Below are 25,795 nucleotides of genomic sequence, written 5' to 3' on the forward strand. Positions count from 1 at the left end.
GGCATAGCAGTTGTATTTTTTTTTGGCTTGAAAATATATTCGTTTCTCTACAAGTTAAAATAGAGAGTATGTGCGTGATGAATACATATGTTGCCATACAAGTGTTACATTATTTATAGAATAGACAGCTGGCAGTGAGTTATTTGGTAGCAGTAATTCAATCAGATAGTTCTGATGATGTCATAAATAGACAGTAAAGCTTGAGTGGTTTTAGATTATCTGAAGAGCACTATGAAAGAAATTGCTCCCAATGCTATCTACAGGCTATTTGCTATTTTCTATTATATATGATGTATTTTTAAATTATTGTGAGTTTTTGATTTACTGTATTTTGAACCATTATGCAGATACCAAGGAAATAATGATGTTGGAATTGTTACAGAGCTGATGGTGACGTAAGTTCACAGCATTATGACAGTTTGTGATTGAGGCGAAAGTAGGTTACCCAATAATAAACTTTAGCCTTTTATATTACAACACAGTTTTTTTTAATGGCACAATATTGTTCACAAAGTCACAAAGAAATGCAGAATAGTGAGAAAGTCTGTGAGAGGATAATGTAAGCACCAAATTAAGTTAATCTAAGGGTTAACTCATGGCAGGAGAGCTCGGATACGTGTTATGCTCTTCCTGTACAATGTGGGAAGTCAGGGACGCTTCCGGTGTCCCTGACGACTACATGTGCGGGAAGTGCATCCGTCTGCAGCTCCTGGCGGACCGCATTGCGGCACTGGAGCTGTGGGTAGATGAACTCTGGAGCATCCAAGATGCTGAGAATGGCGTGAATAGCACGTTTAGTGAGTTGGTCTTACCACAGGTAAAGGGTACACAGCCAGATAGGGGATGGGTGACCAACAGGAAGAGCAGTGCAAGGAAGGTAGTGCAGGGGTCCCCTGCGGTCATCCCCCTGCAAAACAGATACACTGCTCTGAGTACTGTTGAGGGGGATGACTCATCAGGGGAGGGCAGCAGCAGCCAAGTCCATGGCACCGTCGGTGGCTCTGCTGCACAGGAGGGCAGGAAAAAGAGTGGGAAAGCGATAGTGTTGGGGATTCAATTGTAAGGGGAATAGATAGACGCTTCTGTGGCCGCAACCGAGACTCCAGGATGGTATGTTGCCTCTCTGGTGCAAGGGTCAAGGATGTCTCGGAGCGGGTGCAGGGGATTCTGAAAAGGGAGGATGAACAGCCAGTTGTCATGGTGCATATAGCTACCAACGATATAGGTAACAAACAGGATGAGGTCCTACAAGACGAATTTAGGGAGCTAGGAGCTAAATTAAAAAGTAGGACCTCAAAAGTAGTAATCTCAGGATTGCTATTGCTACCAGTGCCATGTGCTAGTCAGAGTAGGAATCACAGGATAGCGCAAATGAATACGTGGCTTGAGGAGTGGTGCAGAGAGAAGGGATTCAAATTCCTGGGACATTGGAACCGGTTCTGGGAGAGGTGGGACCAGGACAAATGGGACGTCTGCACCTGGGCAGGACTGGAACCAATGTCTTAGGGGGAGTGTATGCTAGTGCTGTTGGGGAGGAGTTAAACTCATATGGCAGGGGGGTGAGAACCTATGCAGGGAGACAGAGGGAAGTAGAACGCGGGTAGAAGCAACAGCTAGAAAGAAGAAAAGTAAAAGTGGAGGGCAGAGAAATCTAAGGCAAAAAGCAAAAAAGGTCACATTACAGCAAAATTCTAAAGGGGCAAAGTGTGTTAGAAAGACAAGCCTGAAGGCTCTGTGCCTCAATGCGAGGAGTATTCGGAATAAGGTGGACAAATTAACTGCGCAGATAGCAGTTAATGGGTATGATGTAATTGGCATCACGGAGACATGGCTCCAGGGTGACCAAGGCTTGTAACTCAACATCCAAGGGTATTCAACATTTAGGATAGACAGAAAGGAAAAGGAGGTGGGGTGGCATTGCTGGTTAAAAAGAAAATTAATGCAATAGTAACAAAGGACATTAGCTTGGATGATGTGGAATCTACGATGTGGATGGGTGGAGCTACGAAATACGAAGGGGCAGAAAACGCTAGTGGGAGTTGTGTACAGACCACCAAATAGTAATAGTAAGTTTGGGGACATAAGAACATAAGAACATAAGAATTAGGAACAGGAGTAGGCCATCTAGCCCCTCGAGCCTGTTCCGCCATTCAACAAGATCATGGCTGATCTGGCCTTGGACTCAGCTCCACTTACCCGCCCGCTCCCCGTAACCCTTAATTCCCTTATTGGTTAAAAATCTATCTATCTGTGACTTGAATACATTCAATGAGCTAGCCTCAACTGCTTCCTTGGGCAGAGAATTCCACAGATTCACAACCCTCTGGGAGAAGAAATTCCTTCTCAACTCGGTTTTAAATTGGCTCCCCCGTATTTTGAGGCTGTTCCCCCTAGTTCTAGTCTCCCCGACCAGTGGAAACAACCTCTCCGCCTTTATCTTGTTTATCCCTTTCATTATTTTAAATGTTTTTATAAGATCACCCCTCATCCTTCTGAACTCCAACGAGTAAAGACGCAGTCTACTCAATCTATCATCATAAGCTAACCCCCTCATCTCCGGAATCAGCCTAGTGAATCGTCTCTGTACCCCCTCCAAAGCCAGTATATCCTTCCTTAAGTAAGTTGACCAAAACTGCATGCAGTACTCCAGGTGTGGCCTTACCAATACCCTATACAGTTGCAGCAGGACCTCCCTGCTTTTGCACTCCATCCCTCTCGCAATGAAGGCCAACATTCCATTCGCCTTCCTGATTACCTGCTGCACCTGCAAACTAACTTTTTGGGATTCATGCACAAGGACCCCCAGGTCCCTCTGCACCGCAGCATGTTGTAATTTCTCCCCATTCAAATAATATTCCCTTTTACTGTTTTGTTTCCCCAAAGTGGATGACCTCACACTTTCCGACATTGTATTCCATCTGCCAAACCTTAGCCCATTCGCTTAACCTATCTAAATCTTTTTGCAGCCTCTCTGTGTCTTCCACACAACCCGCTAATCTTTGTGTCATCTGCAAATTTTGTTACACTATACTCTGTCCCCTCTTCCAGGTCATCTATGTATATTGTAAACAGTTGTGGACCCAGCACCAATCCCTGTGGCACACCACTAACCACCGATTTCCAACCCGAAAAGGACCCATTTATCCCGACTCTCTGCTTTCTGTTTGCCAGCCAGTTCTCTATCCATGCTAATATATTTCCTCTGATTCCGCGTACCTCTATCTTCTGCAGTAACCTTTTGTGTTGCACCTTATCGAATGCCTTTTGGAAATCTAAATACACCACATCCATCAGTACACCTCTATCCACCATGCTCGTTATATCCTCAAAGAATTCCAGTAAATTAGTTAAACATGATTTCCCCTTCATGAATCCATGTTGCATCTGCTTCAATTGTACATTCCTGTCTGGCGTAAAAATAAAAAAGGGAAGGTGGCTCAACCGTGGCTATCAAGGGAAATCAGGGATAGTATTAAAGCCAAGGAAGTGGCATACAAATTGGCCAGAAATAGCAGCGAACCTGGGGACTGGGAGAAATTTAGAACTCAGCAGAGGAGGACAAAGGGTTTGATTAGGGCAGGGAAAATGGAGTACGAGAAGAAGCTTGCAGGGAACATTAAGGTGGATTGCAAAAGTTTCTATAGGTATGTAAAGAGAAAAAGGTTAGTAAAGACAAACGTAGGTCCCCTGCAGTCAGAATCAGGGGAAGTCATAACGGGGAACAAAGAAATGGCAGACCAATTGAACAAGTACTTTGGTTCGGTATTCACTAAGGAGGATACAAACAACCTTCCGGATATAAAAGGGGTCAGAGGGTCTAGTAAGAAGGGGGAACTGAGGGAAATCTTTATTAGTCGGGAAATTGTGTTGGGGAAATTGATGGGATTGAAGGCCGATAAATCCCCAGGGCCTGATGGACTGCATCCCAGAGTACTTAAGGAGGTGGCCTTGGAAATAGCGGATGCATTGACAGTCATTTTCCAACATTCCATTGACTCTGGATCAGTTCCTATGGAGTGGAGGGTAGCCAATGTAACCCCACTTTTTAAAAAAGGAGGGAGAGAGAAAACAGGGAATTATAGACCGGTCAGCCTGACCTCAGTCGTGGGTAAAATGATGGAATCAATTATTAAGGATGTCATAGCAGTGCATCTGGAAAATGGTGACATGATAGGTCCAAGTCAGCATGGATTTGTGAAAGGGAAATCATGCTTGACAAATCTTCTGGAATTTTTTGAGGATGTTTCCAGTAAAGTGGACAAAGGAGAACCAGTTGATGTGGTATATTTGGACTTTCAGAAGGCTTTCGACAAGGTCCCACACAAGAGATTAATGTGCAAAGTTAAAGCACATGGGATTGGGGGTAGTGTGCTGACGTGGATTGAGAACTGGTTGTCAGACAGGAAGCAAAGAGTAGGAGTAAACGGGTACTTTTCAGAATGGCAGGCAGTGACTAGTGGGGTGCCGCAAGGTTCTGTGCTGGGGCCCCAGCTATTTACATTGTACATTAATGATTTAGACAAGAGGATTAAATGCAGTATCTCCAAATTTGCGGATGACACTAAGTTGGGTGGCAGTGTGAGCTGCGAGGAGGATGTTATTAGGCTGCAGAGTGACTTGGATAGGTTAGGTGAGTGGGCAAATGCATGGCAGATGAAGTATAATGTGGATAAATGTGAGGTTATCCACTTTGGTGGTAAAAACAGAGAGACAGACTATTATCTGAATGGTGACAGATTAGGAAAAGGGAAGGTGCAACGAGACCTGGGTGTCATGGTACATCAGTCATTGAAGGTTAGCATGCAGGTACAGCAGGCGGTTAAGAAAGCAAATGGCATGTTGGCCTTCATAGCGAGGGGATTTGAATACAGGGGCAGGGAGGTGTTGCTACAGTTGTACAGGGCCTTGGTGAGGCCACACCTGGAGTATTGTGTACAGTTTTGGTCTCCTAACTTGAGGAAGGACATTCTTGCTATTGAGGGAGTGCAGCGAAGATTCACCAGACTGATTCCCGGGATGGCGGGACTGACCTATCAAGAAAGACTGGATCAACTGGGCTTGTATTCACTGGAGTTCAGAAGAATGAGAGGGGACCTCATAGAAACGTTTAAAATTCTGACGGGTTTAGACAGGTTAGATGCAGGAAGAATGTTCCCAATGTTGGGGAAGTCCAGAACCAGGGGTCACAGTCTGAGGATAAGGGGTAAGCCATTTAGGACCGAGATGAGGAGAAACTTCTTCACCCAGAGAGTGGTGAACCTGTGGAATTCTCTACCACAGAAAGTAGTTGAGGCCAATTCACTAAATATATTCAAAAGGGAGTTAGATAAAGTCCTTACTACTCAGGGGATCAAGGGTTATGGCGAGAAAGCAGGAAGGGGGTACTGAAGTTTCATGTTCAGCCATGAACTCATTGAATGGCGGTTCAGGCTAGAAGGGCTGAATGGCCTGCTCCTGCACCTATTTTCTATGTTTCTATGTTTCTATTGCACTATTCCCATCTAGATGTCCCGCTATTTCTTCCTTAATGATAGTTTCAAGCATTTTCCCCAAAACAGATGTTAAACTAACCAGCCTATAGTTACCTACCTTTTGTCTGCCCCCTTTTTTAAACAGAGGCGTTACATTAGCTGCTTTCCAATCTGCTGGTACCTCCCCAGAGTCCAGAGAATTTTGGTAGATTATAACGACAGCATCAAACAAGAAATTAGGGATGTATGCAATAAAGGTACAGCAGTTATCATGGATAACTTTAATCTACATATTGATTGGGCTAACCAAACTGGTAGCAATGTGGTGGAGGAGGATTTCCTGGAGTGTATTAGGGATGGTTTTCGAGACCAATATGTCGAGGAACCAACTAGGGAGCTGGCCATCCTAGACTGGGTGAAGTGTAATGACTAATTAACAATCTTGTTGTGCAAGGCCCATTGGGGAAGAGTGACCATAACATGGTAGAATTCTTTATTAAGATGGAGAGTGACACAGTTAATTCAGAGACTAGGGTCCTGAACTTAAGGAAAGGTAACTTCGATGGTTTGAGGCGTGAATTGGCTAGAAAGACTGGCAAATGATACTTAAAGGGTTTACATTGGATAGGCAATGGCAAACATTTAAAGATCACATGGATGAACTTCAGCAATTGTACATCCCTGTCTGGAGTAAAAATAAAACTGAGAACGTGGCTCATCCGTGGCTAATAAGGGAAATAAAGGATAGTGTTAAATCCAAGGAAGAGGCATATAAATTGGCCAGAAAAAGCAGCAAACCTGAGGACTGGGAGAAATTTCGAATTCAGCAGAGGAGGACAAATGGTTTAATTAAGAGGGAGAAAATAGAATACGAGAAGAAGCATGCCGGTAACATAAAAACTGACTGCAAAAGCTTCTATAGATATGTGAAGAGAAAAAGATTAGTGAAGACAAATGTCGGTCCCTTGCAGTCAGATTCAGGTGAAATTATAATGGGGAACAAAGAAATGGCAGACCAATTGAACAAATACTTTGGTTCTGTCTTCACGAATGAAGACACAAATAACCTTCCGGAAGCACTCGGGTACTGAGGGTCTAGTGAGAAGGAGGAACTGAAGGATATCCTTATTAGGCGGAAAATTGTGTTTGGGAAATTGATGGGATTGAAGGCCGATGAATCCCCGGGGCCTGATACTCTACATCCCAGAGTACTTAAGGAAGTGGCCCTAGAAATAATGGATGCATTGGTGATCATTTTCCAACAGTCTATCGACTCTGGATCAGTTCCTATAGACTGGAGGGTAGTTAGTGCAACATCACTTTTTAAGAAAGGAGGGAGAGAGAAAGCGGGTAATTATAGACCGGTTAGCCTGACATCAGTAGTGGGGAAAATGTTGGAATCCATTATTAAGGATGAAATAGCAGCGCATTTGGAAAGCAGTGACAGGATTGGTCCAAGTCAGCATGGATTTACAAGGGGAAATCATGCTTGACAAATCTTCTGGAATTTTTTGAGGATGTAACTGGTAGAGTGGACAAGGGAGAACCAGTGGATGTGGTGTATTTGGACTTTCAAAAGGCTTTTGACAAGATCCCACACAAGAGATTGGTGTGCAAAATCAAAGCACATGATATTGGGGGTAATATACTGATGTGGATAGAAAACTGGTTGGCAGACAGGAAGCAGAGAGTCGGGATAAACGGGTCCTTTTCAGAATGGCAGGCAGTGACTAGTGGAGTGCCGCAGGGCCCAGTGCTGGGACCCCAGCTCTTTACAGTATACATCAATGATTTAGATGAAGGAATTGAGTGTAATATCTCCAAGTTTGCAGATGACACTAAACTGGGTGGCAGTGTGAGCTATGAGGGGGATGTTAAGAGGCTGCAGGGTGACTTGGACAGGTTAGGTGAGTGGGCAAATGCATGGCAGATGCAGTATAATGTGGATAAATGTGAGGTTATCCACTTTGGGAGCAAAAACACGAAGACAGAATATTATCTGAATGGCGGCAGATTAGAAAAAGGGGAGGTGCAACGAGACCTGGGTGTCATGGTTCATCAGTCATTGAAAGTTAGCATACAGGTACAGCAGGCGGTGAAGAAGGCAAATGGTATGTTGGCCATCATAGCTAGGGGATTTGAGTATAGAAGCCGGGAGGTCTTACTGCAGTTGTACAGGGCCTTGGTGAGGCTTCACCTGGACTATTGTGTTCAGTTTTGGTCTCCTAATCTGAGGAAGGACATTCTTGCTATTGAGGGAGTGCAGCGAAGGTTCACCAGACTGATTCCCAGGATGGCTGGACTGACATATGAGGAGAGACTGGATCAACTGGGCCTTTATACATTGGAGTTTAGAAGGATGAGAGGGGATCTCATTGAAACATACAAGATTCTGACGGGACGGGACGGGACAGGTTAGATGCAGGTAGAACGTTCACGATGTTGGGGAAGTCCAGAACCAGGGGACACAGTCTGAGGATAAGGGGTAGGCCATTTAGGACTGAGATGAGGAGAAACTTCTTCACTCAGTGAGTTGTTACATAGAAACATAGAAACATAGAAAATAGGTGCAGGAGTAGGCCATTCGGCCCTTCGAGCCTGCACCGCCATTCAATGAGTTCATGGCTGAACATTCAACTTCAGTACCCCTTCCTGCTTTCTCGCCATACCCCTTGATCCCCCTAGTAGTAAGGACTACATCTAACTCCTAGACCAGTATGTCGAGGAACCAACTCGAGGGCTGGCCATCCTCGACTGGGTGATGTGTAATGAGAAAGGATTAGTTAGCAATCTTGTTGTGTGAGGCCCCTTGGGGAAGAGTGACCATAATATGGTAGAATTCTTTATTAGGATGGAGAGTGGCACAGTTAATTCAGAGACTAGGAACCTGAACTTAAGGAAAGGTAACTTCGATGGTATGAGACGTGAATTGGCTAGAATAGACTGGTGAGTGATACTTAAAGGATTGCCAGTGGATAGACAATGGATGAACTTCAACAATTGTACATCCCTGTCTAGAATAAAAATAAAATGGGGAGGTGGCTCAACCGTGGCTAACAAGGGAAATTAAGGATAGTGTTAAATCCAAGAGGCATATAAATTGGCTATATTCCCTTCGCTGTTATGTTAATAATTTAAACAGGTTAACGCTTTCACTAACATTGCAAAGGATGGAATTTCAGACGACCATATTAAGTGTAACAGTAATATCTTACAGTGTAACTACAAACCCAATACATTTAATGACTGGGTTCTGGTTCGAGGGAACAGAAATCATTACTATCATTAAAAATCTTTCACCGCCTTGCCGATAATCTGGTGAGGTGGATGGCGTGCCTGCTGTAGAACCGACAGTGTTGAAGTCAATGATTGAAAATCGGGCAGGTTCAAGGGCTGGTGTTCTGCGCCATCATATTTCCATACAGACAGTAAAGACAAAAATCTACCCTATTATGTTTTAGAATGCATGAATTATGCAAACAATTTATCAAAATGTTCCCTTTTTAGAATCCAGTGTGCCACCTAACATTATCATAACGCAATTTCTATTAAGAACGAATGAGACTCATCACGATTGAGGGTTTTTGATTAAAATGAGATTTAACTCCATACTTCAGTCACGTCACACAGCATTCTTTCTGTGAGCTCCTTATAGAAAATTATGTATATGTATGTTGACGAATGTTTTCTGTTCAACAGTTACAGGTGGATAATATACTATTTATTGAGCCCAATGGTATTTTCTTCATTAAAGCATGATATTTTAACTCAACTATTTATTTTTGGTCAAGTTTGTTGAAAATTTGATTGACGCCCAGCTACAGCTCAGTGGAAGCCCTATCGTCTTTGAGCCAGATAGTTGTGGGTTCAAGACCCCACTCCAGAAACTTGAGCACAAAATCTAGGCTGACACTCCAGCAGAGAGCAACCCAACCCAGCCCAAACCTCTCCTCATCCGATTCCCACACTACTCCAGCAGGAGTCTCTGGAAAGCAAGAGTCCTGAACGTTCTTTCTCCCTCTCTAGCCCAGATGAGCTAAGGCCAACTGTAGCATTCTGACCCTCACCCCGGCTGAGGACATGTAGTACTGAAAAACCAGCTGCAGTGTTGTCAATAAGCTGGCAACTGGCAACAAGCAGGCATGTGACAGACCTGGCTAAAGAAAACTACCTGGCGACAATCCTGTTCCTGAGTGCTGCAAGTTCTGCACACGGTGCCATAACTGACTGTGAGCAGCAGAAACAGCTAAATGGTCCATGGTCGTCCACAACCTCTGCAATATCAGCACGGTTTGAAGAGCCAACTTCAGCAACAAAATTGCTGATCAAATGACACTGCAAAGCTCCAGCATTCTTCCACCACGCAACAGATAAAGTGACCCCTCGGTTTCTTCCTTTTTCATTTAAGGCAGTTTTGTCCACCAAAGCTTTGACAGTAGTAGTTAATCATCAACATATAAATCAAACACCATGATTCATAGTGTGGTAAGACAATTATGCAATGATTAAACCCAACTGGTTTTAAAAAGTACATAATTTTCTGTCTTTTGTTTCATACAATTGAATCATGGAATCTTAGAAATTTACTTCACAGAAGGAGGCCATTCAGCCCATTGTGTCTGCACCAGTGGAAAAAAGACCAATCCAGCCTCATCCCACTTTCAAGTTCTTGATCCATAGCTATGCAGTTTACAGTACTTCAAATGCAAATCCAAGTACTTTTTAAATGTGATGAACATTTCTGCCTCTACCACCCTTTTAGGCAGTGAGCTCCAGCCCTCTATCAACTTCTGGATGAAAGAGATTCTGCTCAATGCCCCTCTAATCATTCAACCTGTTGTGTATCTGTAAAGCATGCACTCCCATGTTCCGCCACCAGGGAGCTCATCCCCTGAAGTCCCAAGGGATCCCAGCATCCCTTGGGAGCACTGTATATAACCCGGCTCCGAAGGTCTATTCCTCACTCTGGAATGTCTTATTAAAGACTGAGGTCACTGTTACTTCAACCTCCCTGTGTGCAGCCTCATCTGTGTTAGGAACACAATAACTGACGACGAGTACATGAATCCAACGCAAAGATGCAGCAAACTGTGGGCATCCTGGAGAAGTTCTCGGAGGGTGAGGACTGGGAAACCTATGTCGAACGGTTAGACCAGTACTTTGTAGCCAATGAGCTGGATGGAGAAGGAAGCGCTGCAAAAAGGAGAGCGGTCCTCCTCACGGTCTGCGGGGCACCGACCCAAAGCCTCATGAAGAATCTTCTGGCTCCGATGAAACCCACAGATAAGTCGTATGAGGAGCTCTGTACACTGGTTCGGGAGCATCTTACCCAAGGGAGAGCGTGCTGATGGCGAAGTATGGGTTCTACACGTGCCAGCGATCTGAAGGTCAGGAAGTGGCGAGCTACGTCACAGAGCTAAGGCGACTTGCAGGAAAATGTGAGTTTGATGGCTACCTGGAGCAAATGCTCAGAGACTTTTTTGTACTGGGCATTGGCCACGAGACCATCTTACGAAAACTCTTGACTGTAGAGACACCGACCCTCAGTAAGGCCATTGCGATAGCACAGGCGTTTATGTCCACCAGTGATAACACCAAACAATTCTCTCAGCACACAAGTGCTACCAACACTCATAAATTAACTGGAACTGTGTTTAAGAGCAGAAATGTTCAAGGCAGAACCCACGAGTCTGCAACTGCCAGCAGGCCTCAGGTGACCCAGATGACTCAGAATCCCCAACAAAGGATGAATGCTAGGCATTCAGGACGACATATTGGTCACGGGTCGGGACACCGCTGAGCACCTACAAAACCTGGAGGAGGTCCTCCAGTGACTGCATCGCGTAGGGCTGCGGCTGAAGAAGTCAAGATGCGTCTTCATGGCAACAGAAGTAGAGTTTTTGGGGAGAAAGATCGCGGCGGATGGCATTCGGTCCACAGACGCCAAGACAGAGGCTATGAGGAATGCGCCCAGGCCACAGAATGTTACGTAATTCCGGTCGTTCCTGGGGCTCCTCAACTATTTTGTTAACTTCCTACCGGGGTTACTAGAAACATAGAAACATAGAAACATAAAAAATAGGTGCAGGAGTAGGCCATTCGGCCCTTCGAGCCTGCACCACCATTCAATAAGATCATGGCTGATCATTCACCTCAGTACCCCTTTCCTGCTTTCTCTCCATACCCCTCAATCCCTTTAGCCGTAAGGGCAATATCTAACTCCCTCTTGAATATATCCAATGAACTGGCATCAACTACTCTCTGCGGCAAGGAATTCCATAGGTTAACAACGCTCTGAGTGAAGAAGTTTCTCCTCATCTTAGTCTTAAATGGCCGACCCCTGATCCGAAGATTGTGTCCCCTGGTTCTGGACTTCCCCAACATCGGGAACATTCTTCCCGCATCTAACCTGTCCCGTCCCGTCAGAATCTTATACGTTTCTATGAGATCCCTTCTCATCCTTCCAAACTCCAGTGTATAAAGGCCCAGTTGATCCAATCTCTCCTCATATGACAGCCCAACCATCCCTGGAATCAGTCTGGTGAACCTTCGCTGCACTTCCTCAATAGCAAGAACGTCCTTCCTTAGACTAGGAAACCAAAACTGAACACAATATTCCAGGTGAGGCCTCACCAAGGCCCTGTACAATTGCAGTAAGACCTCCCTGCTCCTATACTCAAATCCCCTAGCTATGATGGCCAACGTACCATTTGCCTTCTTCACCGCCTGCTGTACCTGTATGCTAACTTTCAATGACTGATGAACCATGACACCCAGGTCTCGTTGCACCTCCCCTTTTCCTAATCTGCCACCATTCAGATAATATTCTGCCTTCGTGTTATTGCCTCCAAAGTGGATAACCTCACATTTATCCACATTATACTGCATCTGCCCACTCACCGAACCTGTCCAAATCACCCTGCAGCCTCTTATCCTCCTCACAGCTCACACCACCACCCTGTTTAGTGTCATCTGCAAACTTGGAGATATTACATTCAATTCCTTCATTCAAATCATTAATGTATATTGTAAAGAGCTGGGGTCCCAGCACAGAGCCCTGTGGCTCTGACAGACTCCACTGGTCACTGCCTCCCATTCCGAAAAAGACCCGTTTATCCCGACTCTCTGCTTCCTGTCTGCCAACCAATTCTCTATCCACGCCAGTACATTACCCCCAATACAATGTGCTTTGATTTTGCACACCAATCTCTTATGTGGGACCTTGTCAAAGGCCTTTTGAAAGTCCAAATACACCACATCCACTGGTTCTCCCTTGTCCACTCTACTCGTTACATCCTCAAAAGATTCCAGAAGATTTGTCAAGCATGATTTCCCCTTCATAAATCCATGCTGAATTGGACTGATCCTGTCACTGCTTTCCAAATGCGCTGCTATTTCATCTTTAATAATTGATTCCAACATTTTCCCCACTACTGACGTCAGACTAACCGGTCTATAATTACCCGTTTTCTCTCTCCCTCCTTTTTTAAAAAGTAGTGTTACATTAGTTACCCTCCAGTCCATAGGAAATGATTCCAAGTTGATAGACTGTTGGAAAATGATCACTAATGCATTCACTATTTCTAGGGCCACTTCCTTAAGTACTCTGGGATGCAGACAATCAGGACCCGGGGATTTATCAGCCTTCAATCCCATCAATTTCCCCAACATAATTTCCCGCCTAATAAGCATATCCTTCAGTTCCTCCTCCTCTCTAGACCCTCGGTCCCCTAGTACATCTGGAAGGTTATTTGTGTCTTCCTTCGTAAAGACAGAACAAAAGTACTTGTTCAATTGGTCTGCCATTTCTTTGTTCCCCATTATAAATTCACCTGAGTCCGACTGCAAGGGACCTACGTTCGTCTTCACTAATCTTTTTCTCTTCACATATCTATAGAAGCTTTTGCAGTCAGCTTTTATGTTTCCGGCAAGCTTCCTCTCGTACTCTATTTTCCCCCTCTTAATTAAACCCTTTGTCCTCCTCTGCTGAATTCTAAATTTCTCACAGTCCTCAGGTTTGCTGCTTTTTTTGGCCAATTAAGCATCCTTTTAGAGCCCCTACATGAGTTATTGCTCAAAGGTGAGAACTGGGCATGGGGAAAAAAACAGGTAATTGCTTTTGAGAAAGCCAGAAACATTTTATGCTCCAACAAGCTGCTTGTATTGTATAACACGTGTAAAAGACTTGTGCTGGCATGTGACACGTCATCGTACGGAATCAGGTGTGTGTTACAACAAACTAACGATGCGGGGAAGTTGCAACCTGTCGCCTGTGCTTCCAGGAGCTTGTCTAAGGCCGACAGGGCTTACAGCATGATTGAGAAAGAGGCATTAGCGTGTGTGTTCGGGGTAAAGAAAATGCATCAGTACCTGTTTGGCCTCAAATTTGAGCTGGAAACCGATTTCAAGTTTCTCACATCCCTGTTCGCTGAAAACAAGGGGATAAATACTAATGTCTCAGCCAGCATACAAAGGTGGGCACTCGCACTATCAGCATATAACTATACCATCCACCACAGGCCAGGCACTGAGAACTGTGCGGATGCTCTCAGTCGACTACCATTGCCCACCATGGGGGTGGAAATGGCGCAGCCTGCAAATTTGTTGATGGTGGCGCAGCCCGCAGACTTGTTGATGGTCGTGGAAGTGTTTGAAAAGGATAAATCACCTATCACGGCCCGCCAGATTAGGACTTGGACCAGCCAAGAACCTCTGCTGTCCCTAGTAAAAAACTGTGTAATGCATGGGAGCTGGGCCAGCAACCCTGCTGAAATGCAAGAGTTAATCAAGCCGTTCCAGCGGCGAAAGGACGAGCTGTCCATTCAGGCAGACTGCCTGTTTTAGGGTAACCGCGTAGTGCTACCAAAAAAGGGCAGGGAGACTTCATCTCGGATCTCCACAGCACACACCCGAGTATAGTAATGATGAAAGCGATAGCCAGATCCCACGTGTGGTGGCCCGGTATCGACTCTGACTTAGAGTCCTGTGTACGGCAATGCAGCGTATGTGCTCAGTTGAGCAATGCGCCCAGAGAGGCACCACTAAGTTTGTGGTCCTGGCCCTCCAGACCGTGGTCAAGAATCCATGTCGACTATGCGGGCCCGTTTCTCGGTAAAATGTTCCTGGTGGTGGTGGATGTTTTTTCAAAATGGATTGAATGTGAAACAATGTCGGGAAGCACCGCCACCGCCACCATTGAAAGCCTGAGGGCCACGTTTGCCACCCACGGCCTGCCTGACATACTGGTCAGTGACAACGGACCATATTTCACCAATGCCGAATTTAAAGAATTCATGACACGCAATGGGATCAAACATGTCACCTCGGCCCTGTTTAAACCAGCCTCCAATGGGCAGGCAGAGCGGGCAATACAAACAATCAAACAGAGCCTTAAACGAGTCACAGAAGGCTCACTCCAAACCCGCCTGTCCCGAGTACTGCTCAGCTACCGCACGAGACCCCACTCGCTCACAGGGGTGCCCCCAGCTGAGCTACTCATGAAAAGGACACTTAAAACCTGACTCTCGCTGGTTCACTGCAACCTGCCTGATCAGGTAGAGAGCAGGCGGTAGCAACAAAATGTAAACGATGGTCGCGTCACTGTGTCACGGGAAATTGATCTGAATGACCCTGTGTATGTGTTAAACTATGGACATGGTCCCAAGTGAATCGCAGGTTCGGTGATAGCTAAAGAAGGAAATAGGGTGTTTATAGTCAAACTCGACAATGGACAAATTTGCAGAAAGCACCTGGACCAAACGAGGCTGCGGATCACAGACTGACCTGAACAACCCACAGCAGAGACCAGCTTTTTCGAGCCCACAACACACACCCAAAGGATCAACGACACCACTCCGGACCAGAAAATCAAACCCATCACGCCCAACAGCCCAGCAAGGCCAGGCTCACCCAGCAGCCCTGCAGGGCCAACAACGCGCCAGCCCAGCGAGGGCACAGCCAACACACCAGAACAGACATTTGTACTGAGGTGGTCCACCAGGGAAAGAAAGGCTCCCGACCGCCTCACCTTGTAAATAGTTTTCACTTTGACTTTCGGGGGGCGTGATGTTGTGTATCTGTAAAGCATGCATTCCCATGTTCCGCCACCAGGGAGCTCATCCCCTGAAGTCCCAAGGGATCCCAGCATCCCTTGGGAGCACTGTATATAACCCGGCCCCTAAGGCCTGTTCCTCACTCTGGAGTGGCTTATTAAAGACTGAGATCACTGTTACTTTAACCTCCCTGTGTGCAGCCTCATCTGTATTAGGAACATAATACTACCAATACTACTAATTCCGCTGATTAGTGACCACTCTGTTAAGGGAAATAGGTCCTACTTACCCACTCTCTCTCGGCCCCTCAATTTATACACCTCAATTAAGTCTCCATTCAGCCTCCTCTTTTTCAAAGAAAACAAATCCAGCCTATCCAATCTTTCCTCATAGCTAAAATTCTCCAGTCCTGGCAACATCCTCGTAAAGCTCCTTTGTACCCTTTCTCGTGCAATCACATCTTTCATAAGAACATAATAGCAGGAGTAGGCTACCTGACCCCTTGAGCTTGCTCCGCCATTTAATATCATGGCTGATCTGATCATGGACTCAGCTCCACTTCCCTGCCTGCTCCCCATAACCCTTTATCCCCTTATCGCTCAAAAATCTGTATATCTCCGCCTTAAATATAATCAATGACCCAACCTCCACAGCTCTCTGGGGCAGAGAATTCCACAGATTCACAACCCTCTGAGAGAAGAAATTCCTCCTCATCTCAGCTTCAAATGGGCGACCCCTTATTCTGTGACTATGTCCCCTAGTTTTAGTTTCCCCTATGAGTGGAAATATCCTCTCTGCATCCACCTTGTCGAGCCCCCTCATTATCTTATATGTTTCAATAAGATCACCTCTCATTCTTCTGAACTCCAATGAGTATAGGTCCAACCTACTCAGCTTATCTTCATAAGTCAACCCCCTCATCTCCGGAAACAACCTATTGAACCTTCTCTGAACAGCCTCCAATGCAAGTATATCCTTCCTTAAATACGGAGACCAAAACAGTATGCAGAACTCTAAGTGTGGCCTCACCAATACCCTGTACAGTTGGAGCAGGACTTCTCTGCTTTTATATTCTATCCCCCTTGCAATAAAGGCCAAGATTGCATTGGCCTTCCTGATTACTTGCTGTATCTGCATACTAACTTTTTGTGTTTCATGCACAAGGACCCCCAGGTCCCTCTCTGCTGCAGCACTTTGCAATTTTTCTCCATTTAAATTATAATTTGCTTTTCCATTTTTTTCTGCCAAAATGGATAGCCTCACATTTTCCTACATTATACTCCATCTGCCAAATTTTGGCCCACACACAGTGGACAAGGGAGAACCAGTGGATGTGGTGTATTTGGACTTTCAAAAGGCTTTTGACAAGGTCCCACACAAGAGATTAGTGTGCAAAATCAAAGCACATGGTATTGGGGGTAATGTACTGACATGAATAGAGAACTGGTTGGCAGACAGGAAGCAGAGAGTTGGGATTAACGGGTCCTTTTCAGAATGGCAGGCAGTGACTAGTGGAGTGCCGCAGGGCTCAGTGCTGGGACCCCAGCTCTTTACAATATATATTAATAATTTGGATGATGGAATTGAGTGTAATATCTCCAAGTTTGCAGATGACACTAAACTGGGTGGCGGTGTGAGCTGTGAGGAGGACGCTAAGAGGCTGTAGGATGATTTGGACAGGTTAGGCGAGTGGGCAAATACATGGCAGATGCAGTATAATGTGGATAAATGTGAGGTTATCCACTTTGGTGGCAAAAACACGAAGGCAGAATATTATCTGAATGGCGGCAGATTAGGAAAAGGGAAGGTGCAGCGAGACCTGGGTGTCATGCTACATCAGTCATTGAAGGTTGGCATGCAGGTACAGCAGGCGGTGAAGAAGGCAAATGGTATGTTGGCCTTCATAGCAAGGGGATTTGAGTAAAGGAGCAGGGAAGTCTTACTGCAGTTGTACAGGGCCTTGGTGAGGCCCCAGCTGGCATATTGTGTTCAGTTTTGGTCTCCTAATCTGAGGAAGGACGCTCTTGCTATTGAGGGAGTGCAGCGAAGGTTCACCAGACTGATTCCCGGGATGGCAGGAGGCAGGACTGACACATGAGGAGAGACTGGATCGACTGGGCCTGTATTCACTGGAGTTTAGAAGGATGAGAGGGGATCTCATAGAAACATATATAATTCTGACGGGACTGGACAGGTTAGATGCAGGAAGAATGTTCTCGATGTTGGGGAAGTCCAGAACCGGGGGACATAGTCTTAGGATAAGGGGTAAGCCATTTAGGACTGAGATGAGGAGGAACTTCTTCACTCAGCGAGTTGTTAACCTGTGGAATTCCCTACCGCAGAGAGTTGTTGATGCCAGTTCATTGGATATATTCAAGAGGGAGTTAGATATGGCCCTTGTGGCTAAAGGGATCAAGGGGTATGGAGAGAAAGCAGGAACGGGGTACTGAAGGAATGATCAGCCATGATCTTATTGAATGGTGGTGCAGGCTCAAAGAGCCGGATGGCCTACTCCTGCACCCATTTTCTATGTTTCTATGTTTCACTTAGCCTGTCTATATCCCTTTGCAGATTTTTTGTGTCCTCCTCACAATTTGCTTTCCCACCCATCTTTGTATCATCAGCAAACTTGGCTATATTATACTCGGCCCCTTCATCCAAGTCATTAATATAGATTGTAAATAGTTGAGGACCCAGCACTGATCCCTGCGGCACCCCACTAGTTACTGTTTGCCAACCGGAAAATTACCCATTTATCCCGACTCTCCGTTTTCTGTTAGTTAGCCAATCCTCTATCCATGCTAATATATTACCCCAACCCCATGAATTTTTATCTTGTGCAATAACCTTTTAAGTGGCACCTTATCGAATGACTTCTGGAAATCCAAATACACCACATCTACTGGTTCCCCCTTATCCACCTTACTCATTACATCCTCAAAGAACTCCAACTTCCTGTAATTTGGTGACCAGAACTGTATGCAGCACTTTAGCTGTGGTGTACCTAGTGTTTTATACAGTTCTAGCATAATCTCTCAGCTCTTCTATTCTATGCCTCGGCTAATAAAGGAATGTATCACATGTGCCTTTTTAACCACCTTATCTACATGTCCTGCTACCTTCAGGGATCTGTGGACATGCACTCCAAGGTCTACATTTCTCAGCATCCTACCATTTATTGTATATTCCTTGCCTTGTTAGTCCTCCCCAAATGCATTACCACACTTTTCTGGATTGAATTCCATTTGCCACTGTTCTGCCCACCTGACCAGTTCATTGATATCTTCCTGCAGTCTGCAGCTTTCTTCCTCACTAGCAACCACATGGCCAATTTTTGTATCATCTGCAAACTTCTTAATCATGCCCCCTACATTGAAGTCTAAATCATTGATATGTACCACAAAAAGCAAGGGGCCTAGTACTGAGCCCTGTGGTACCCCACTGGAAACAGCCTTCCAATCATAAACACACCCATCAACCATTACCCTTTGCTTCCTGCCACTGAGCCTTTCTTAGATCCAACTTGCCACTTTCCCTTGGATCCCATGCGCTTTTTTTTACCAACCTGTTATGTGGGACCTTGTCAAAGGCTTTGCTAAAATCCATGTAGACCACATCAAATGCATTACCCTCATCGACTCTCCTCGTTACCACCGCAAAAAATTCAATCAAATTAGTCAGACATGACCTTCCCTTAACAAATCCATGCTGACTGTCCTTGATTAATCTGTGACTTTCTAAAAGATAATTTATACTGTCCCTCAGAATCTTTTCCAATGATTTTCCTACAACTGGCCTGTAATTACTCGATCTATCCCTTTTTCCCTGTTTAAACAATGGCACAATGCTAGCAGTCCTCCAGTCCTCTGGCACTACACCTGCAGATGATGGTCAGAGCCTCCACTATTTCCTCTCTTGCCTCTCCTAACAGCCTGGAATACACTTCATCCGGGCCTGGCGATTAATCTACTTTCAAAGATGCTAAACCTCTTAATACTGTCTTATTTTCGATGTTCACACTATCTCATATTTCTCACACCTCCTCTTTAACTACATTGTCTGCATCGTCTCTCTCTTCTGTGAAGACAGACGCAAAGTATTCATTAAGAACCATACCCACGTCTTCCGGCTCCACACATAGGTCTCTAATCGGCCCTACTCTTTCCTTCGTTATTCTCTTGTTCCTTATGTGTTTATAAAACATCTTTGGGTTTTCTTTGATTTTACTTGTCAATATTTTTTAATGTCCTCTCTTTGCTTTCCTAATTTGCTTTTTAAATTCTCTCCTGCACTTTCTATACTCCTCTAGGCTTTCTGTAGTATTGTGCTCTCGGTATCTGACAAAAGCTTGCCTTTTTTTAATCCTTACCCTACCCTGTATGCTCCTTAATATCCAGGGGAGTCTAAATTTTGGAGTTCCACTCTTTTTCTTTGTTTCCATTCGGGGGTCAACCAAATGGGCCAAAATGGTCTTTTTAGCTCACAACCTTCCAATGTTCCTATTGTCAGCTCTTGTCAGACTGACAACTGTGAGGATACAGTCTTTTTCTCCCACTCCCATCACAATGCATATCTGCATAACCAATTGTCCCATATCTTTTTGTTGTGGTGTAAATGCAATAAAACAGATAAATGGAATGCACAGCATTAAATTACCATCAGATACAAACTATTCGTGATTTTGATTCTGCACCCAGCTATATTCTGATTCTTTGGCAAGTTTCAAACTGACATTAACAGTTATTCAACAGTTATTCACCTTCCTTTTCCTAATATACAGGAATTGTATAAAGAGCTGTCTCTATGCATCATCTGTTTTAATCCTTTCTTTCTCTCTGTTAGCAATCATCGTGGGCTGCTGCTTTCTGATGGCATGATGACTGCTTCCTGGATAATAATGATACACACACAGATATTTTTATGGCCAGACACTACATGAACATCAATTCGATGCAAGCCCTTTCTTTGCCTGTAGGTAGATATGGAACCCTGATGCCCACATGGGAATCATCTGTGACATCTTTCACTCAGAGGAACCTACCACCCAATGAAAGGTCTGCATCCTGTCCTTTCAATCGGGAAAGTGATGAAGATGTTGCCCCTTGCAAACATTTACATAGCTGGGCACAACAGATTGCCTGATGAAGTACATGACCATGTGGTGACTCAGAAGGAACCAATTGCATGAAAGTTTCATGCTGTGATAGCCTTCACTGCTATGAGAAGAACTGTCCCAGTTCCAATGTTATTTGAAGGTCATCCTGCAGCAGATGGTCATGTGGAGGATAAACACCACACAGACTGGTTTGGCCGAACCGCCTGTTTCTATGTTGTAATTACCATGCAATTCGATGCAAAAAGTAATGCTTCAGCCTTTCTTTTGAAGCTGTGGCAATAAGGTTAGATTTCCTCTGACTTGCCCAGGCAGTCGTGGGATCTATAAACACAGTTCTCAGAATAGTGATAGATGTGGATAAAACACCTTGGGAGTAATTTGATTTTGGGTGATTGTGTAAAAGAGTTGATATCAATTCAGCCTCACATTATACATCTCTCCTGATTGACTTCAATGGAAATAGGAAGAAAAATGGGAAGAATGTATAGAAACATAAACATAGAAAATAGGTGCAGGAGCAGGCCATTCGGCCCTTCGAGCCTGCACCACCATTCAATAAGATCATGGCTGATCATTCCGCCAGTACCCCTTTCCTGCTTTCTCTCCATACCCCTTGATCCCCTTAGCCGTAAGGGCCATATCTAACTCCCTCTTGAATATGTCCAATGAAATGGTATCAACAACTCTCTGCGGCAGGGAATTCCACCGGTTAACAACTCTCTGAGTCCTAAATGGCCAACCCCTTATCCTAAGACTGTGTTTCCTGGTTCTGGATTTCCCAACATCGGGAACATTCTACCCGCATCTAACCTGTCCCGTCAGAATCTTATATGTTTCTATGAGATCCCCTCTCATCCTTCTAAACTCTAATGTATAAAGGCCAAGTTGATCCAGTCTCTCCTCATATGTCAGTCCAGCCATCCCGGGAATCAGTCTGGTGAACCTTCGCTGCACTCCCTCAATAGCAAGAACGTCCTTCCTCAGATTAGGAGACCAAAACTGAACACAATATTCCAGGTGAGGCCTCACCAAGGCCCTGTACAACTGCAGTAACACCACCCTGCTCCAATACTCAAATCCTCTAGTTATGAAGTTCATAAGAATGAGAGGGGACCTCATAGAAACGTTTAAAATTCTGACGGGGTTAGACAGGTTAGATGCAGGAAGAATGTTCCCAATGTTGGGGAAGTCCAGAACCAGGGGACACAGTCTAAGGATAAGGGGTAAGCCATTTAGGACCCAGATGAGGAGGAATTTCTTCACCCAGAGAGTGGTGAACCTGTGGAATTCTCTACCACAGAAAGTTGTTGAGGCCAATTCACTAAATATATTCAAAAAGGAATTAGATGAAGTCCTTACTACTAGGGGGATCAAGGAGTATGGTGAGAAAGCAGGAATGGGGTACTGAAGTTGCATGTTCAGCCATGAACTCATTGAATGGCGGTGCAGGCTAGAAGGGCCGAATGGCCTACTCCTGCACCTACTTTCTATGTCTATGTCTATGAAAGCCAACATACCATTTGCCTTCTTCACCGCCTGCTGTACCTGTATGCCAACTTTCAATGACTGATGAACCATGACACCCAGGTCTCATTGCACCTCCCCTTTTCCTAATCTACCGCCATTCAGATAATATTGTGTCTTCGCGTTTATGCCACCAAAGTGGATAACCTCACATTTATCCACATTATACTGCATCTGCAATGCATTTGCCCACTCACCTAACCTGTCCAAGTCACCTGCAGCCTCCTAGCGTCCCCCTCACAGCTCACACCGCCACCCTGTTTAGTGTCATCTGCAAACTTGGAGATATTACACTCAATTCCATCATCCAAATCCTTGATGTATATTGTAAAGAGCTGGGGTCCCAGCACTGAGCCCTGCGGCACTCCACTAGTCACTGCCTGCCATTCTGAAAAGCACCCGAATATCCCGACTCTCTGCTTCCTGTCTGCCAATCACTTCTCTATCCACGTCAGTATATTACCCCCCAATACCATGTGCTTTGATTTTGCACACCAATCTCTTATGTGGGACCTTGTCAAAAGCCTTCTGAAAGTCCAAATACACCACATCCACTGGTTCTCCCTTGTCCACTCTACTGGTTACATCCTCAAAAGATTTCAGAAGATTTGTCAAGCATGATTTCCATACTTACTTGGACCGATTCTGTCACTGCTTTCCAAATGCGCTGCTATTTCATCCTTAATAATTGATTCCAACATTTTAAACATTACTGATGTCAGGCTAACCGGTCAATAATTACCTACTTTCTCTCTCCCTCCCTTTTTAAAAAGTGGTATTACATTAGCTACCCTCCAGTCCATAGGAACTGATCCAGAGTCAATAGACTGTTGGAAAATGATCACCAATGCATCCACTATTTCTCGGGCCACTTCCATAAGTACTCTGGGATGCAGAATATCAGGCCCCGGGGATTTATCGGCCTTCAATCCCATCAATTTCCCCAACACAATTTCCCACCTAATAAGGATATCCTTCAGTTCCTCCTTCTCACTAGACCCTCGGTCTCCTAGTATTTCCGGAAGTTTATTTGTGTCTTCCTTCGTGAAGACAGAACCAAAGTATTTGTTCAATTGGTCTGCCATTTCTTTTTTCCCCATTATAACTTCACCTAAATCCGACTGCAAGGGACCTACGTTTGTCTTCACTAATCTTTTTCTCTTCACATATCTATAGAAGCTTTTGCAGTCAGTTTTTATGTTCCCGCCAAGCTTCTTCTCGTACTCCCCTCCTAATTAAACCCTTAGTCCTCCTCTGCTGAATTCTAAATTTCTCCCAGTCCTCAGGTTTTTTGCTATTTCTGGCCAATTTATATGCCACTTCCTTGGATTTAACACTATCCTTAATTTCCCTTGTTAGCCACGGTTGAGCCACCTTTCCCGTTTTATTTTTACTCCAGACAGGGATGTACAATTGCTGAAGTTCATCCATGTGATCTTTAAATGTTTGCCATGGCCTATCCACCATCAACCCTTGAAGTATCATTTGCCAGTCTTTCTAGCCAATTCACGCCTCAAACCATCGAAGTTACCTTTCCTTAAGTTCAGGACCCTAGTTTCTGAATTAACTGTGTCACTCTCCATCTTAATAAAGAATTCTACCATATTATGGTCACTCTTCCCCAAGGGGTCTCGCACAACAAGATTGCTAATTAGTCCTTTTTCATTACACATCACTCAGTCTAGGATGGCCAGCTCCCTAATTGGTTCCTCGACATATTGGTCGAGAAAACCATCCCTAATACACTCCAGGAAATCCTCCTCCACCGCATTGCTACCAGTTTGGTTAGCCCAATCAATATGTAGATTAAAGTCATCCATGATAACTGCTGTACCTCTATTGCATGCATTCCTATATTCTTGTTTGATGCTGTCCCCAACCTTACTACTACTGTTTGGTGGTCTGTACACAACTCCCACTAGCATTTTCTGCCCCTTGGTATTCCGTAGCTCCACCCACACTGATGCCACATCATCCAAGCTAATGTCCTTTCTTACTATTGCATTAATTTCCTCTTTAATCAGCAATGCCACCCCGCCTCCTTTTCCTTTCTGTCTATCCTTCCTAAATGTTGACTACCACAGGATGTTGAGTTCCCAGCCTTGGTCACCCTGGAGCCATGTCTCCGTGATGCCAATTGCATCATACCCATTAACTGCTATCGGCGCAGTTAATTCGTCCACCTTATTCCAAATATTCCTCGCATTGAGGCACAGAGCCTTCAGGCTTGTCTCTCTAACACACTTTTCCCATGTAGAATTTTGCTGTAATGTGGCCCTTTTTGCTTTTTGCCTTAGGTTTCTCTGCCCACCAATTTTATTTTTCTTCTTTCTATCTTTTGCTTCTGACCCCATTCTACTTCCCTCTGTCTCCCTGCATTGGTTTCCATCCCCCTGCCATATTAGTTTAACTCCTCCCCAACAGCACTCGCAAACATTCCCCCTAAGACATTGGTTCCAGTCCTGCCCAGGTGCAGACCGTCCCGTTTGTACTGGTCCCACTTCCCCCAGAACCAGTTCCAATGTCCCAGGAATTTGAATCCCTCCCTTCTGCACCACTCCTCAAGCCACATATTCACCTGAGCTATCCTGCGATTCCTACTCTGACTAGCACGTGGCACTGGTAGCAATCGTGAAATTACTACTTTTGAGGTCCTACTTTTTAATTTAGCTCCTAGCTCCCTAAATTCGTCTTGTAGGACCTCATCCTGTTTTTTACCTATATCATTGGTACCTATATGCACCACGACAACTGGCTGTTCACCCTCCCTTTTCAGAATCCCCTGCGCCCGCTCCGAGACATCCTTGACCCTTGAACCAGGGAGGCAACATACCATCCTTGAGTCTCAGTTGCAGCCGCAGGAACGTCTATCTATTCCCCTTACAATTGAATCCCCTATCACTATAGCTTTCCCACTCTTTTTCCTGCCCTCCTGTGCAGCAGAGCCACCCACGGTGCCATGGACTTGGCTGCTGCTGCCCTCCCCTGATGAGTCATCGCCGTCAACAGTACCCAAAGCGGTGTATCTGTTTTGCAGGGGAATGACTGCAGGGGACCCCTGCACTACCTTCCTTGCACTGCTCTTCCTGTTGGTCACCCATCCCCTATCTGGCTGTGTGCCTTTTACCTGCAGTAAGACCAACTCACTAAATGTGCTATTCACGTCATTCTCAGCATCGCAGATGCTCCAGAGTTCATCCACCCGCAGCTTCAGTGCCGCAATGCAGTCCGTCAGGAGCTGCAGGCGGATACACTTCCCGCACACGTAGTCGCCAGGGACACTGGAAGCGTCCCTGACTTCCCACATAGTACAGGAGGAGCATAACATATGTCCGCACTCTCCTGCCATGACTTAACTCTCAGATAAACTGAAATTGGCAACAACAATGCTAAAGGTTACTTACTGATAAAGAAAAGAAAAAGAAAAACTACTTACCAATCACCAGCCAATCACTTACTTCCTTGGCTGTGACATCACCTTTCGATTTCTTTCTACTTTTTTGCCTCCCCGCTGCAGCTGCACAGTAGGCCTCTCTGACGCACCTCGAACTCCCGCCTCTCCAACGCACCTCAAACTCCCCGACTCCCGGCCTTTATAGGCCGCTGGCTGCTCGAACTCCCACCTCTCCAAC

General features: G+C 45.1%; 1 protein-coding gene across 1 annotated transcript in view; it reads right to left on the reverse strand.

Moving 5' to 3' along the window:
* kcnk3a (potassium channel, subfamily K, member 3a) overlaps positions 1-25,795 on the reverse strand; it is a 127,396-nt gene that overhangs the window by 38,672 nt on the left and 62,929 nt on the right. The window lies entirely within an intron of this gene.

The sequence above is a fragment of the Pristiophorus japonicus genome, chromosome 7 (assembly GCF_044704955.1).
Source record: "Pristiophorus japonicus isolate sPriJap1 chromosome 7, sPriJap1.hap1, whole genome shotgun sequence".
NCBI lineage: Eukaryota > Metazoa > Chordata > Chondrichthyes > Pristiophoridae > Pristiophorus > Pristiophorus japonicus.